The 17,814-nt window shown below is 40.5% G+C and overlaps 1 long non-coding RNA gene across 2 annotated transcripts; it reads right to left on the reverse strand.

Moving 5' to 3' along the window:
* Window positions 1-1,706: 1,706 nt before the first annotated feature.
* Window positions 1,707-17,376, reverse strand: LOC107199860. Of its 2 annotated transcripts, XR_001519332.2 has the most exons (5): window positions 16,999-17,376; window positions 14,887-14,951; window positions 12,000-12,114; window positions 1,993-2,103; window positions 1,707-1,902 (listed from the first exon to the last, which is right to left on the reverse strand). It is a non-coding gene; the product is annotated as an uncharacterized LOC107199860 (long non-coding RNA). The 2 variants fall into 2 exon arrangements; XR_004495920.1 differs by lacking the exon at window positions 1,993-2,103 and having other exon boundaries at window positions 16,999-17,374.
* Window positions 17,377-17,814: the final 438 nt, after the last annotated feature.

Here is a 17,814-nt window from a genome sequence, read left to right on the forward strand (position 1 = left end):
CTCAACAGAGCTCCTCCTCCAAAGCATTTATATCTTTTTTTTTTGTTATTCCTCCAAATTTTCTAGTACCCACTAAGCTCCCTGGGATGCTTTTCCTTGAAAATTCCATACCTTCGCTGACACTGTCTGCATCTGTGACAGTGTCATCAAACTTGCAAGAAGGCAGCCCTGAAAGATTTTCAGCTAGTTTCTAACTGTGCTCCTGAGACATTGGAACAACATGACTGGGTTTTTATGGTGTAAATTACAGAACTGACATGAAAACAGATGAGTTTATTAAAACAGAGAGAATCACTGATGACATTTAAGTCTAATTAAGTCGGGCTACCCAGCTTAATGATTTTGTTCCCGAGGAGGTAACTGTTTGGGAATTCATAATGTTTAACACAGATCTTCTGAAATAGGGTATTGTACCTAGGGGTGCCATTATCAGGGTCTGTAATAGCAAATGGCATCACTTAAATGCTGTGCCAAGGAAAATCTATCCCAGCCATTTGATAATCCTATCCCAAAATGTAGTCATGGTTGAATAAACAGCAGGGGGTGAGAGCAGGGCAAAGGATGTTCAAAATGGGGTTAAGATGGTTAAAGCAAAAAAGGTAGTTGTCATCCTCATCTATGAGAGTGCCTTATAGTTTTATGTTAAAAAAATACAGAAGTGAATAATTAATTTTGATCTCAATACCAAAAGTACCCCAAATTAGGGGGAAGCTGCTAAATGCTGACCCCCACAGTGGTGTACTCCACACATTTCAAAATAAAAGATCCTGTTAAATGCTCATGAGTGCCATAGTTGACTTTTTTTAGTTCTCTACTGGGCTGCAGCATTTCTGTCTCTATGCAGCCAAGACACACTTGTAATTAATTTTGATTTGCAGTCTTTGCCTGCAGCTTAATAGTTCAAGGATATTTTGTTGTGTAAACTAGATAATGCTCCTCTGACATAACTGCTGTTGTACAGACAACCTTCCTGAAAATTAAGCTTTAGACTCCTTCCTTCAGCACTAAGATGACTGCCTGCTTGCTCTTGAAGCACTTGAATAGAAAATTATGTTTATTTCTTCAGCAGAGTGTGTTTGAACAGCCCCGTTATCACTGATGGCAACAAAACTCAAAGGGGCCAGTACAAGCCTGTATGCTCATCTGCACCTTCTGGGACTTCCAGAAGCTTCATCTTCATCTACATACTGGAGGGATAGATTGCATATGGAGCTTTGTTTTCCCCCTGCTACTCTGCAAAGACAAAGACACAACTTGATAACAACAAGAACCTTGACCCAGGTCATCTGTGGGTAGCTCTGTACTTTGAGGCTTTGTTTTCTAATTTTTTGAGTGGGTTTTGCTGATGACACTAAATGTAGGAGAAAGCAGAACTATAGATCTTGGTATTTTAAATAGCTTTTGATGACTGCACAGAGCAAGAACTCTGTAATGTGTAATGTAACTGTAATGTGCCTCTCATCAAAGGGTACCCTTTGCAAATCTTTGGCTTACTGAAGTTCTTCATTGAGTCCTCTTGGTAAACATATAGCAAGGTGTTATCAAGACTCTGAAATGCTCTCTGGCAATGCTGTCTTCTAACCACAGATTTCTATGTAGGGTGATTGGGCACTTTTAGGGTCCTCAGTTCAAATATTTTAAATCTGTCATAAGGACTGCAGACAGTTACAATTCAGAGTTACAATTACATAGATGAAACACATACGAATTTTTGCATACCATTTTATTAGCAAGGTTATCCTCTTTCCTATTCTGATTTGAACAGCATCACTGACTCAACTTACTCCTTATTACTACAGCTGCATTGCAAGAAGCAGTAGGCACTGGACTCCAAAACATCAAGTGATGTTGTAAAGTACTCAGTACTTTACAAATATTAGGTTCTTATTAGGCGATAGTGACCTATGGACTAAACAGAACAAAAAAATTAATCCAAAATCTAAGAAACAAACAACACAACCCCACATGCAGATAAATAAATAATTACTAAACCTAGATTCATTTCACTGCATCTGCAGTATGTGAATACAGCTATCACATTTCTTGCTTCGTGGAGAGTTGCTGTCTGTTGTGTCCTTGCTTCACTGTGAAGTTGCACTGGATCTGCCAAAGCATATATGCAATATTAAACACCACACGCAATAGATTCGTGCACAGCAAATGTTATGTAAACTGTTGAGATAATTTTAAGTCCTAATTTATGTCACTGCACAAATCTCTGTTTCTCCAGCTAACTTAACAACTCACACAGTTCATTTATTATTTCAACTGGGAACTTAGGAACTACAGTCCTTTTCTAAAGTCAGCAGGGCATTCTTAAATGGACCTTGCTCAGAAGAATGGACATTTATTTAATTGCAGTGCATATCATTTCCACATTATATTGCCTGTAAAAGCTGTTCCACTGCTAGATTTTGTCCCACACAGAGAAACATAAATTAAAGGGTAATCTGGCTTGATAGGCCAGGAGAGAGGTAGAGCCATGAGTGGCTAGTATAGAAATAGCCAAGCTTGTTTACACAGACAGCTATTCTGGCCAACTGCCAGCAGTCCAAGCACTACACTTGATTTATATAGATATTTGCACAGCCTTGCAATCCAGAATAAATTTTGCTGATATTACCAAGTGGAAATAAAAGTATGAATACCACAGCAATAAGAAGCTACATATTATTTGTTTTCCTTTCCTTGTAGATACAGCAGCTGTTTGGTCTTCTATTGGAAGTGCTTAGCACACATTTCCCTTAACATCCAGCAAGCTGGGTGCCTTGGACACTACTTGTCTGTGTGGCTCTGAAGGGTATATAAGATCCTGTGAACTGGCTTCTTCCTTTCTTTTTCATGAAAGTTCTGTTCTCATTTTCTAAAAGCACAATTTTAAGAAAGAAGTTGAAGCACTCTTCAGGATTCATCATGCTGCAGAGGCTAGCCTGGTAGTCATGTTCAGAAAAATCATATGATGATACAGGATGTCTCCAGTTCAACCTCCTGCTCAAAGCAGGGCCAGCTGAGGGATCAGGACAGATCGCTCAGGGATTTAACAAGCTGAATGTTGGAAAACTCCAAGCCTGAAGACTGCAAAACCTTTGTGACCAGCATGTTACCCATTGTTCCTATGGGGAAAATAGCTTTTCCTTACTAGTCTGGAGCTCTGTTGTTTCGGTTTATGCCTGTGCTTTTTTTAATCCTCATTTTCTGCTCTTAGTTGTTACTCTTGAACCCTTTTCCTAAACAGCCTGGGAAATCTTGTTTGAGAGGACTGAGGCAAAGAAGACATTGTTTAATTCAGCCATGTTTGGGCATGCTGTCACATACCCTATGTAACAAAGGTTCCACATTTTCACTGTTTGGTTTTTTTATACTAAGGGTTCTTGTCACCCTTAATACCCCTTACAGGTGTCAACTTTGAGTAAGCTTTAGTTTTGCTAGTGTTGTCCTTGCATGCCCAGAAAATATTTCTAAATTCATTCTTCATAGCCTGTCCCTGCTTCCACCTTCTATATACTGCCATTTCACATTGAAGCTTCATCTCAAGTTCCCTGCTTAGCAAGTCTCATGAAGAATCTGCTTGTCTTCCTGCATTTCAGCAGAGATCATTCATGTGTTCAAAGGGTGGTGTCCTTGGAGGTCTACCAAATTCACAGAGATCCTTGGCCCTTGAGAGCTGCCTCCCACCAGAACCCACGTAGGGTCCCCTGAATAAACTGAAATCTGCTCACCTGAGTACTCTGTTGCTGTCCTCCCTCACACTTGTCATGAACTTCACTATTCCATGGCCACTGCTGCCAAAGCTACTCATGATTTCCTATCTCCATCCCGTTCCTATTTGTTAGTGGCAACCAGATCCAGCTGTGTTCCACCTTTGGTTAGCCCATGCTACATCAGTATCAAAAAGGTGCCTTTGGTTGCACAGACTCATTTTGTTGTGAGACTGCATCAAACTGTTTTGTTGTTTGTAGTCAACTTACAGGCAACTGAAGCACTCAGGTTTACTGGAATGGATTTTTGCCTTTTTTCTTTGTTTTCTGAGAGACTTTAGAGTTACAGTGCTCTGATGTAATTTTGCGGTAGTTGGGTAGGTACTCAGATCAGTACAACTGTGCACTAGTGAATCCTGACAGACCTAAAATCTGTAACCAGCTGTACACAGCAGTCTCCTCTATTTGGATGCATTACTGACCACCTTAATCCCAGGACACAGGTGCAGCCCCCATGCTGCCAGTAGTCATGCTGGTTAGATCCAAAGGTGAAAACTGGAAGCTTGGAGGAACATTATGAGGTTTTTCCAACTTTGAAAATGGCAGTATGATTTTCATCCAGAGAGAACATTCTCTGATTCTATCATTTGTCAAAGATGCCATCCTTTGCTATTGCTTGCAGTGTCCTCTCTGGATAAGAAAATGCTCTGAGTAACCCCTGAACTCAATGGCAGTAGAGAGCCCTCTTACAAATTCTTGGCATTATCTGTGGAATGTGGTGGGCCTCCTAAACATAGGCAAAGAGTTTTATAACTTTCTACACCAACCAACAGGCATCCCTGACTTTCCAATGGCTCATGCACCTTTACCTGCAAGAAATTACATGTGGAATTTTAATTCTCTTTAATTGGGAAAAGCAGAAATAAGTTACTACAGAGTGTTGCGTGAAAAATGTTTTTTTAATGACAAAGATACAATGGATGTGTCATCTTTAATATAAAATAAAAAAAAAATATCCCTTCTTCTTCTGTGGAAGTGGGGAAAAAAGATGATATTGTTTGAAGTCATACTTGGAGCAACTTATGTAAATTAAATAAATATGACCCCCTTCTTCCTTTTAATGTTCATTCATCTACTTGATCTTGCCTCTCATATATTTCCTTTAAACATTCCTTGGCAGCCTTCAGGTCAAGCATGCAGATTTGGAGGGCTCTCCATGATTAAAGCATATATAATTGTCTTGTACAGTCCAGTGTCTGTCAGGCATTTGGGGAAATCACTAGTTTTTGTTAAGAGTGTACAGCAAAGTGCATGCACTTCAGTAAAGGTTATACACCTGTGTTTTGCTATCTCCTATTGCCCCTATTTTAAGAAGAAAGAACAATAAGTTTATGCTCAAAACTGACTTAAGTGTGTTGCACAAAGTGAGAATGTTATCTGTGAAAAGAAAGAGGGGAAAGTGTGGTGTAATAAAAAGATCTAACTCTTAACCTTGGAACGCATATTCATTTTTTCAAGACACTTTCCAGTAATTTTTTTTTTCCTTCTCTAACTGCTCTGAGGAAAAGTAGTATTTATCCTTTCCTGATAATCAGAGAAGCAAGTAGTTCTGCCCAGGGACAAAAAGAGTTCATTTCTCTTGTGTTTTGAAGGCAAGTGCATGCTCACTTTGCTCACACTGCAACAACCTAGTCAGTACTTCAGTAGTGGGGCACTGAAATCAGGGTATGTCCTGCTGAGAAATTAATGGCTTCTACTTGGCTTGGAGCAAGAAGAACGAGCTTCTATTTGCTTGCAGAATGCCATGTAGAAATTAACAGTCAGATGAAAACTGTGGGGTTTATTATGATCCTCAGACTACTCCTAGGGTTGATCTGAACTGTATCCTCTGATGTGAAACAATTTATCTGCAAACCTTCTCTCTCCTACCTTCTTTTCAGGCAAACTAATAATTTGAGAATAAAGGAAGTAGTAGAACACTTGCTGGTATAGTTAATATAACCTTCCTCTTTTCTGAAAGTAAATCCCAGTGTCCTGTCTCAGTTCATTCTCTGTCAGACTTAACCTTGGAGTTGCTGAAGTAAGAGAATTCTATAAAGGACTAGGGTAAATGCTGATAAAACTGGCAGTTTTGGAGAAAAAGGAGAAGTTGCTCATTATTTTGGGGACTAAAGTATAAATACTTTCTTTACTCTCCACAGTGATAGTCTCATTAAAATTGAGTCACTTGACTACATGTAAGTACTGCATGTGGTCTATTTCTAGAATAATGGAGAGCTCAGATGTCCATCTCATTCTTAGGATCTTATATACAGATTAATCTATCTTTTAACAAATGCTTTCTAAATAGCATGGAATGCCCCTGAGGGAAGAAGGAAGAGAAAGAAAATCTTAAGAAGAGAGGAAACGCTTGCATGCTTAATTACATTTATGTAATATTTCTCTATGTCAGCCACATGATATGGGGAGAGAAGGAACTGAAAGCTACTACATAGAGGGATATTCCCTTTTAATTTACAGATTCCTTAAAATTTCTCACAGAAGATACATAACCTGCACAGCAAATCTGAACCTACTGATTCTTGCTTTTACAGACTCCTTAGAAGTAATTCATGTATCCTCTGGGGTCCAGGAACCACAGGCTGAAGTATCCAAGACTATAATTACCAGATTCCTCAGCTGTTGATTTCAGCCAAAGTGGCATCTGCTAGGTACTGCCCTGTAGATTACTTCAAAGAGGCCTTTTACATCATCAAATGTGAAGTAAATCTAACAAATGCATGAACTTGTCTTTTGATTACATGTAATACTGATGCTTATTTCCTTTGAGCAAATGCTGACTCTTGTCAAAGTCTGCAGAATGGAAAGGAAGAGACAAACTATGCAGCCTCTCAGCTATGACGCCAGAAAACAATATATTTAGTCTTATCTCTGGTAAATACAGCTTTTAGACTGCCTTATTTTTGACTACTTTCCCCTTTTACTGTTTTAAATTCATAGTTGTATTTACATGGCATCTTCTTTATCAAGAAGTCAGAACATGTTTGAACATCAGAGATGTCATCCTTTGCCAGAAACTCATCTGAATATAGGTGCCTAATTGTGTCTTAGCTGATGGCTCATTATCAAAATTTTCAGTCGTCACCAGCCACTGCTCTTTCAGTGCTCCTTGAGTGTGTTTGTTCTCCTTTCTTTGTCCATTCAGGTACACCCTATAAGTTATGGACATGTCTAGTGTCCCTGCAGCTCCTGGTCTCCTTATCACCTGCTCCTCTTACTTTCACAAGTGGTCAATTAACTATTTAGGTTCCATTTTATAATTTTCTCCTTTGTACTTGAGTGATACAACCACAGGTCGCATCTTGCTTCTGTTTCTTCCACCGCAGAATGTCTTGAAAGGGCATTCAGGAGCCAGAGGGACTGCCTGTAGTGAATTATTTTCAAGAGACTTTTCAAATCTTTCTCAAGCAGAAGTCCCACTGCTCCCATCAAGTCCCTGTTTGAGATTTTAATTTCTTTCCCTAAGCTGCCTTGTTGTTGTTCTTCCTCCAAATGTTTCTGACTTTAACAATAAGATGGAAAGGCTCTGTCACAAGCTTTCCCCATCAACTTACCTTATTTTCTCCTAACAGCTTTTGTTCCTGGTCTGTTTCTTGCCTTTTTCCTTCCTCAGTGATGTGTGACAGTATGACTGAACTACTTCCTTCCCTTCCTTCATCCATCTGGTGGCTCCTTCTATTCATGTCCTAAACACATTTTAATGTTCTATATCCTTAAACATATATAGGTAATGCCATTATAATCCTACTCTTTTTCATCTTGAGTCCCATGCATTTGATGATAACCTCTAACCTTTTCCCACCTTCTACACACCCTCAATATTCCCTACTGCTGTGTCAGAAATGCAGTTCCTACAACAACCTTCTGCCTGACAATCAAAACATGTTTTTACTTTATTGAATCTTGTGGCTCCCTCTTTCAAGATGAAATGCTTCATCTCAACACCTCACCAAGCCAAATCTCTGTCTTTGGTTCCTTTTGTGTAGTCATCATTGCCAACCCCATTGCGCTGTTCCCTTTTCTTCACTCTTGGTGGCTGCTGTTATCTCCCAGCATGTGGGTACCTCTTTCTTCTCATTCAAATTCTTCCTCAAAGCACATTTTATCAGTCACTGTCACTAGCCTGTCTTCACCTTTCTGGCAGTATTTACAGGCCCTTTAATGATAAGAGCAAAAGTGGAAAGCAAAACCAAACCCAACAGGAACATTGTAAGTTGTCTCTTTCTCTGCTTCTTCAGAAGAGCCTTTTGACATCTGTTGTTCTTCAGGATAAAGTAGGACAGTGTTTGTCTTGTAGAGCACCAAAAACACTACTGGTGCCTAATAAATGCTGTTAATAAGTCTAACTGGTCCTTTCTTCTGAGCAGTCATTTGGAATTGTTTACGTACAGCGGTTGTATAATCAGGCTGCTGTCTCAAGGGGCCTGCTGCCAGTATCTCCATCTCCCTTGTGAGCAGCAGAGCATGCCTGTGTGTTAATAAAGAGTCTTGCAATGTTTGAGATTTCATCTCCTTGCTAACGAGAAAAATCCAAAGTAAATGTATGTAAGAGATCCTTGTCTGAAGTGAAGACAAGATGACATTCCCATGCAGTTCTAAAATTCTCTTTATACTCTTTGTATTGTGTAAGGAGCTGCTGTGACAGTACACAGTCATTGTGGATGAGAAACAAAGGGGTCACTTATGTGGGACATGAATACTCTTTCCTGAGGTATCATACTGTCAGTGGGAACCAGAGTTACTCGCTTGCTGACTGAAGAAGTGGGAGTCTTCTACCAACTTCAGCAGAAGGGGAATTTGTTCTGCACTTCCCATTTCAAAAGCTGCTCAAGAAAAACCTTAAGATGTTTGAAAAATGTGGCTCTGCTGCTGAACAAAACAGATTGCAGAGAGTGGCCAAAGAACTAAGTGGCTTTCATAAATGCGTGTTCAGCTGCAAGAGAGACCAGATCATTCAGTGGTTTTTCTCTCTGAGCATAAACTGGGAATTTGGTGAATGGCTTATATAAAGACTAAATCCTTGTTTTGTGTCTGAATTTCATGGCAGAAAAATGTCTGCCCATGCTTCAACTCTATGTGGAATTTTAAAAGGCTTGCAAATAGCTTTCCCCACATCAGACTGTGGTATGTAACAGCAGCAGCTCCCAGGTGCAGTTCAGAACAGGAGTGTAATAGCAATGTAACAACTTATTACAGTGGAATATGGACACAATAGGATCAAATGAACTTCCACCAAGGAGAGAACACTTACAAAATGTCTCTGAGAGTCCACTTGAGCTACACTAAAATCTTTGTTCTTTTGTAAGAATACTGTTAAATTACAAAACTCCCTGCATCTCAAATAAAGAGTTCTCTCTCCAGCTGGTGGGGGTTTTTGTGTTGGTTTTCTGGTTGTTGTTTTGTTGTTGTTGTTGCTGTTGTTGTAATGTTTTTGGTTGTTTTGGGATTTTTTGGGAGGGGTTTTTGGGTCGTTTTTTTTTGTTGTTTTTTTGGGTAGAGAGGGGGATGAGTGAGAGAAGTGGTTGGTTGAAGTTTCTTTTTCCCCTGAGGACTGTTACCAGCTATTCACACACTTGAGCATATAAAGAAAGCTCATTTTTCCACAATGTGCATTTTCTGTTCCCAAAGATTTAAAACAGAACAGTGCCAGAAACATTAGAAGCCTTCTTTCTGTGAAACTACACTTTTTGTTTAGCAAAACAGACTTCTGAACAGATTAGGAGTACATTTACTGCTTTAAAAGCAGAGAATATCTCGTCTGAATGTGACTCCACCATGCTGCTGTTGTGGTCACTTGTAGCAAAGGAAAATATTCAGTTTTAGTGGCACTTCTTTACCCATTCCATACAAATCTGAACAGCCATACACAGTGTGGGGAAGCCCTTAGCATTCAGCTTGTTGATGCTGTCTGCAGTTCATGCTGGCGGGGTTCCCAGGAGAGGTTTTCTATCTGAAGGTTATCACTGCTTTGATCACATATGGAATATCTTGTTTCAAAGTGAGGGACAACCCCAAACTTCTGTGCAACTTCTAATGGTAATGACTGCTCCACTATCAAATCAAGAAAATAATTTCTTTTTTGCAGTGATTTTTTTACTCTGTAAAGCAAGTGTTACACTGCTACTTAGGTCTGCAAGTGAGTTTTCTTGTCTGTTGCACATGAAACCTCTGGAGACATTGAACATGCGCCTTTGCCAATAGGTATTAGCATGCTTTGCTTCCCTCTCTTAGGCAACTCCTTCCATTAGATCTTAATACTTTAGGCAAGAGAGAGAAAGCAAGGGAGACAGTGAGAGAGAGCAAATTCCTCTTGAATAACACAGTTTGTTTACAAACCTTCCACAGCCTGAACTAAGCCAACGGGAGGTCTCTAAATTAGCTATTGGAAAAGCATTTCAGGAGGGTTTGTGTGCTGGAATGGAATTGATAATAAAAGTTTCTTGTCTATACCCTGTGAGCTGATTAGCTCAGGAAGAGTACACACAGTGTTACAATTAGCATTCAAAGCCTATTCATCTGTACACTGGCACAGAGAACAGTCTCTGTGGGAGGCTTAACTGGGAGAATTATTCCTTCTTCTATGCTGTTTATAGTTAGTTGAGCTTTAAAGGATCCAAAGCCCTTAAAGAGGCTTGGTCTTCAGAAAATCATTGAAGATGCTAGAAGCTGAGGTGCTTAGGAATTGTCAGGTCTCAGAGGGCCTGCTATATTGCTCTCTATCAAGCCTGGCATTTTGCACTACAGAAATATTGTTAATCAGTAACACATCTAAAATAATGTCAGTACTCAGGATTCAGTAGTCAAGACAATCGAATGTGTTATATGTGACAATTCTTTCTGCAATGTTGCAGTTGCTAATACAGATGTGAAAAACTACAAGAAGCTGAGTAAGTTAGTGGTCCTAAAGCAGTATAGATATGCCTGTTTTTTCAGATATAATAATAGGGCCTGCATTTAAAGAAGAAATTAAAATTTAAATAAATGGGGCTGAAATAAATGGAGCACCACAAGTATGTGGTTTCCTAACATGGGGTGTTGTATTAACAGCGCTCTTGCTTGCAGGTTTATCCAAACAAGGCCAAAGTCTGAGCTTCCTTCTGACCCTTCTGTAACTGTCAATACCAGAAGAGACTGACAGAAACCCAAAGGACACTTACACTGCTCCCACACAACCAAATGCTGCATTGGGACTCCCAGACTCCCCTATCCCTGAGTAATGTGCACAAAACCAGCTGCCTTCAGCCCTAATCTGCAGGCAGGTGTGGGGGATGCCAGTTCTGTGTGCAATGTTGCATTTTCAGCTGTGAATCCTAGGAGCCAAGGTTTTCAAGGACAGCATCTCCACGTGAGAATGGCTGTGAGCCCTGTCAGTACTTTACAAGCTTCCCCTCAACAAAAGGAAAGAAAAAAAACCCTAATGCTCTGGGGTGAAGTTGACCTCAAAACTCTGATAAATTCCCCAAGTCAATTTGGATTTTGTTTGTCTTTTGATTTCCAAAGGTTTTCTTCATGTCTATTTTGTTACCACTGAGGTTATTTGCTCTCCAGCTACTACTTTACTGTCACACTGAAGAAGCCTGAGTGCTGTAAACACCTGTCCCAAGGGCTGAGAATCCATTCCGGCCGCTCCTGACACCAGGCAGATGTGGGAGCTAGAAAGGTTGCTTGGGTAGCCAGTTTGTCTTTCCACTCTTTGCAAGATTGCACCCTGCCTGCATTACTTCCCACTAATGCCTCACTGAATACATCTTTTTTGTTTTAGCAGGATGGTACCCTCTTTGATAGTCTTTCGGGCTCCAGCTGCTTTTAACATTCAGAAATGTGCTCTGAGCTTAGTCTCAACTCCTTCCTCATTAGCCTGCTTCTGCATCTCAGCATCTGCTGAGATCAAGTAATTCCCTTCCTTCATTTATATTTATATTTTGAAGGTATTTATAGATTCAAGCTATGGCCCCATGAGTTTTCTTTCCTCTAGGTTATATTTATAGATCTTTGATAAGCATCCCCTAGTATTTTGTTCTTATCTTCCAGTGCTTATGTGCCGATTGTAAGCAGTTGCTCTGCTGCCTTCCCCGCCACCACAGCTGATTTTGCTCTGCATTATTCCAAATGTGGTGATACTAGATCTCATTTTAATGTAACTTTATTAATTGAAAAGGAGGCAGCCCCAGTAGATACAATGCATAAACTTTCAACAATCCAGCCCTGCAAAGTATTCTTAAACGCTTGCTATTTTCTTACCTTTTAGAAGCTTGATGCTGTTTCTCCTGCTGCTTGGGACAGGGACTGTCTCTAGCTGTCTGCACAGCACTCAGCACAGTAGATTTCTACTTGCGTCTGGATTCCTTTTCTTCTTCTGTAATGTGAGATAATTAGAAACAAAGGCAGCAAGGACTGAAGAGTGAAGAATCACGTGTAAAGACAGAATTTCACCAGCTTTGCTTTTGTAAAACACTTAACTTTCACACTGAACATTCCCAAACTGCTGTAACTGTAAGAGAGTTAGAATTGAAGGTGATAATGATATGGACTGGTGCAGATTTCCCTGAACCATATGCAAGATCAGCAATCTAGGCTCATAAATTAAGTTCAATAGCTGTGAAAGTGCCTTGAATTACTTAGCTTACTTGTCCAGTGAGAACTCAAAATTATTAAACTCTTGCCAACTGTTGTATGTACAATTTTTTTCACAGCACATTTTTCCTCATGTACAGTTGGCATATTTTTATACAAACATGGTCCATCATCTTTCTGCCCTCTGACTTATTTTGAGTCCTTTTTACAAATTTTTCTTCCATTTCCCACAAATAACTTTGCTCTAATTTTGCCTCCAAGTTTCAGACAGAATCTTGATTGTATCTTCATGAGTATTCTAACCTTAAAATATCTTAAGAATTAGTCTGTGTGATCATGCAAGCTAGATTCAAGAAAGAAGAATATGATTTTCCTTTTAGTTTACTGATTTTTCAGCTTCTCAGAACAAGTGCAAACTTAACTTGTTCTAAAACAACTGAGGATTTTGTTTACATCTGCCTGGGCTTTCCTCTGGTGAGAAGGCATTTTTTTAAATAGTCATATCAAACAGGAGACACTGCAGTAATTTCAAATAGTCATAGATAACAATAACTTTGTTATGCACTCTTGCTGGTTTTAGGAATGCCCTTCTCTCTTTATCACTTAGTGGCTCCTGATACTTGTTGAAAAAGTTGATATTTACATGGACCTTACAGAACCTAGGATATGTGTGGCATATTACTAGTAAACTGTTGTATACATGTTTTACAAAGGTTACCCTAGCCCAGAGTAGCAAACCTTAATATGTGCTTGTTGAAAGGTTTGTTTGTTTTTTTCTTTTACCTCAAAAAATTTAATCTTTTAAGTGAGTCAAAAAAATACATCCAGTATCAACAAATCTCATGGATTTATCCAGAATATTTCAGGGAACAGAGAGGAACTTGTCACAGCAGAGGGGAGGATAGCACAGTGAGGCTATCAGAGTGCTCCTGAGCCTGCACATCCTGTGCTGTTTTCATTTTTTGTGCTGCCTTGTGTCTCTGAGTGAGGCCTTGGGTTACAAAGCCATAAATGTTCAATAGTGTGGAATAACTGAAAGCTTGGAAGCTCAGAACCTGTAATTTCAGTGACTAGTACACTTAGTACTAGTAAGATTCAGTTACACTTACAGTTGCCTGTAAGATTAAGTTACAGTTTATAGAGGAACATTTCTCTGACAGACCCTTTACATATTTTATATGTATATTTTATAGTAGGGTGAACAGTTTCCCAATATCATCATCTTAGGCCACATTTTAAAAGAGTTGCCTCTTATGTGTGCAAGAACATAATGGCCATAGAGCCCAATTTGCAAATAGGTGCAAACCTGGAGGATGTTTGATGCATTTTAATTCTGTTAGTAGGAGCAACAACCTAATGACATTAAATAAGATCATTCCTAGATGAGGAAATGAGGGATTATCTGTCTAATAAGCCATTTGTATAAGGAAATCTTATTCAAGGTTGAAAATGTTTCCAAACTTCAGCAAAGATCTTGGAATAAAAGCCTCCAATCTGCCATCACTTTATCTTCACAAATCTAGGATGCTGGTATAGGGTTAAGGTGTGGAGATGCTGTGTGAGCTGCTCTTCAGTACCATAATATCTCTGCTTACTTCTGTAGCTAAAAAAACCCCAAGGCCCCTTTCTATTAGTTGTTGAGAAGTGGTAACCTAAATGTAGAGCAAATTAAGTGTGCTATCACTAAGAGATTTCCAAGAGAGCACTATACTAGTGGCTGTAAAAGCCACATGTGGCAGACTGAAAAAACACACAAATCCCCTTGTTTTATGTTGTTACAGCTTTGACAGGGCCCTCTCTTGGGATGGTTGCTCCTAAGATGCATTAATTCTAGCACTTAAGTTCCCATGTTCAGTGGAGCGGAGGCATGAACTGACCTTTCCAGAAGGAAAAGGTTAATGTTGAAAAACACTGATTTGAGCAATCTGTCCTCTCAAGGTAACCCCAGAGTTTATGGTTTGCTGAAGTATACAGTGTTGCTGCTTCCTTGAAAAACAACTTTCTTTCTGAAGTGATCCATGTAGCTGAACCATTGTTCCCACTTATAAACTGAATTTTAATTGCCTGCTATCTCTCTCATATGTCTTGGTCACCTGAGAGCATGGAGCAGATATTTAAATGCATCTGCATCTTAGGTGCTGCTGAGGTGGCAGCCAGAGAGTTGTTCTCAGAAAATCTTTGCGGTAGTTCTTGCCTACAGTCATTCTGGGAGGGGCCTGACAACAGTGCAATGCTTCAGATGACTATAAGCGGGATAATGGGATGTCCTTATCCACTTGGCCTCAGTTGTTTAAGTTACTCCAATTACATAACAGCGATGGTAATCAGACAACCATGTCACATCAAGAATGTTAATTGGGTGTTGAGTAATAAATCTGAGCAAAGGAGAACTTGGGATCAATTCTTTACAGGGAATCTATGGAGTAGATCATCTATGGAGAAACCATGGAAACTTCAGCGCTTCAGTTACCTGAAGTGACTAGACAGGGCTCTGGAGCAACACAGAAATGTATTTTCCATTGGCAATTCAAAAGCATCAGGTGCATTATCTTACCTAACAGCTGGTGTCTCTGCTTGATATCCTCTGAATCTGTCTTTCCCAGGAAGCTTGACAGCCACCTACAGGGAAAGAGGATTTTATGACACATGAAAGAGGGCCTTGAAGCTACTAGGTGACAAGGAAATGCTTCATGTCTGCCAAACCCTTGGTAATGCCCCTCCTGGCTGTTCCATTGTTCTGCATAAAGCAGGACCTGCATTCACAGGTCCTCCTGCTCTGGGTCCAGGTAACTCAGCCTCCTCCTTTCCAAATGGGAGTATAATGGGCATTTGTGGTATGGGTGAAGTACAGACCACTACACCAGTTCCACAAGTTCAACAAGTTCAATACAAGGGTATTGCATCATTCATCAATCAAGTGGTTGTGGTGCTCTATGGCCAGAAACATCATTGCTCCATTCATGGCTTTTCTTCATCTTGCTCTAAATGAATGAGACTAACGATGCTTCTGAGCCCTTCCATCATGAGGTTATTTTGCAATTTAATAGAGTGCCAGGACATCCCTCCTGATACTGACTTATATTTTTCATTGCTCAACTTCATCCAATTAATTTTACTTAAAAAAAAATAAAAATCTTTTACAGTTTTGTGTTTTTACATGCTCTGAATATTTTTAGGTTGTTCTTGTAGTCCCCAAGTAGTCATTACCGGGAAATATTTTGTTCTTCTTTCTTGGAAACTACATGCTGCATTTAATTGTAAACTTGTGATTACCCATGAAGATAATAAAAAGTCTTTTAAAGTACAACTGATTAGAAATTATAGTCATGGGGCAGGAAGCCAATAGGAACAGTAGGCCAAATTCAGTAAAGTTTTAGATCATTAGTTTTCAATGAAGTAACTGCTGGCATTGGCGTGATGCTAGGACTCTATGAGAGATCTAAAACCCTCCTTTAGGAGACAGGATCCCAAAGACTTTGCTGGACACAAGACTTTGTATTTCCATATATTTTTATTTTATGAAAGTATGTCTGAGCAGGAAGCCCTGACTGCAGCATACATGGGTCCAGACATTTTCACTCAGGGCTCACAGCTACAGATCATGGGATGTAGGCTGGTGCTGTACCTATTTTCTCATCTGTAGGTCAATGACCTTATGGAAAGTTTCAAAAAGCTTTGGCAACAAATGGAAGAGACAGGAGGCAAAAGGGTGCCCTGACCTGCCCAGGCCTACAGCAGTTCAGGGAAGGACTGTCACAGAGGACGGCTTTCAACAAAAAGTAACATTAATTAGCCCAGCATTTTATTTCTTATGTGTGTGTAGTGGCACTGTGACAGTAGACGTGTCTACACTACTTTTTCTGCTAAAAGACTTTATTTCATGCCTAGGAAATTGAAGAGGTGAAAAATCTCCTTTCTGAAGCTGCTAATTTGCTAAAAAGGCAAATTGCCAGCCTGAACAGAAAACAAGTTTGCAACCCGGCTTGCAAACCAAGAGGCCTTTAGCTTAGAAAATGTTCCAGGAAAGCTTTTCAAAAGGAAAAAAGTGGTGTGGCACCACACAATGGCAGGAGGGCTTGGTGGTGTGGAAGAGATTTCCAAACACTATCAGAGTGTGAAGTACATCCTAGCATGGACAAACATATTATCAAAAATAAACTAAGCAATTGGTTGAGAAGGCAAAAGCGGTTCTGAAGTAACCAGAACCTTCAAAGCAGTTTGTAGGAAGGGGTGCATGCCTCAGAAATTACAGACTTTAAAGCTTTTTAAACCAGCCTTTAAAAAAGCTGGAAAAACAGTATAGTGTTCACAACTGTGTTACCTGCAATGTTAATTCTCATACCCAGCTATCCAATGGTTCTTTATTACCATTCCTGTATAGGCAGGATCCATCATCCCTTTTACTACATGCAAAGCATCTAACTATCAGCTAACTAAACAGTACAGCAAGACTGTCTTGTGTGACTGTTTTTGCACCTGCAGGAACAGTTGATACTGACATTATAAGTTTGGTCCGTTTTACAGCAGAAATGACCCAAGGGATTTTCTCTACGGTCAAATCCTCCACCCATAGTGCCATTCAGCACAGCAATACACCCAGATTTTGCCTTTAGATCTTAAAATCAAGAGACCCCATGGAAAATCTTCAGGAGAGTGAAATTCCCACCTGTAGAGCTCTGGTGTCAAGCAGTCAAATGCTTGCTTGTGCTGCTGTCCAGAAGCTGAGACAGTGACCTGGTCAACCTTCAGTCAACACAGTGCTAGTTGGCTGTCTCTCCATTCCAGAGAGACTGGGGAGCTCCTGTTCCAGCCTGCCTGACTGGCTGCTCTTTCAGGAGCCAGGGAGCTGAGGGATGATGCTGCCTGGCTGGTGGTGCTGGGACTGATCAGCTCTGCCTTACACTGGAAGGTGTAAAGAGAGACAGCAAGGTCAGCAGCATGGTCACACACCCCTGTGGCAAAAGAGGGCAGAGTGCTGCCCCATTCCTCCCAGGGCAGAGCAGTTCCAGGCAGGGGGATCCAGGGAGAACCAGGCTTCCTCTCACCAGTGCCTGGGCCAGCACAGTCATCACACTCACACGTGGCTGCTCCAAGTGAAGCAATGTTGGTGCATGCCTTTGGAAACACAGGAGGAGCAGAGGACCAAGTGTCATGCCCTGGGAAAGCAAATAGATTGGTGGCCACATCATCCAGGGCAGGCAGTGATGCAAGGGAAGCTGTCAAGGACAAAGTGACCCAAGTGCAGGGGTGCAGAGTACCTGGCAGAGATTCCTGAGCTGACCCTAACTGTGTGCCAAGAGACTTTGCTCCCAGAGCCACTGGTGTGGTGAAGAGCCTGGGCATAGTCCCAGGGGCATCCTCCAGTGCATGGAGGACCATGTGGTCAGTGCTGACAGAAGCATCTTTTTCCTCTCTCTCTTTGCAAGGTCTTCAGAAATCTGGCCAGACCAGAACTAAAACAACATCAGGACTCTTAAGGTCT

The sequence above is a fragment of the Parus major genome, chromosome 2, assembly GCF_001522545.3.
Source record: "Parus major isolate Abel chromosome 2, Parus_major1.1, whole genome shotgun sequence".
Classification (NCBI taxonomy): domain Eukaryota; kingdom Metazoa; phylum Chordata; class Aves; order Passeriformes; family Paridae; genus Parus; species Parus major.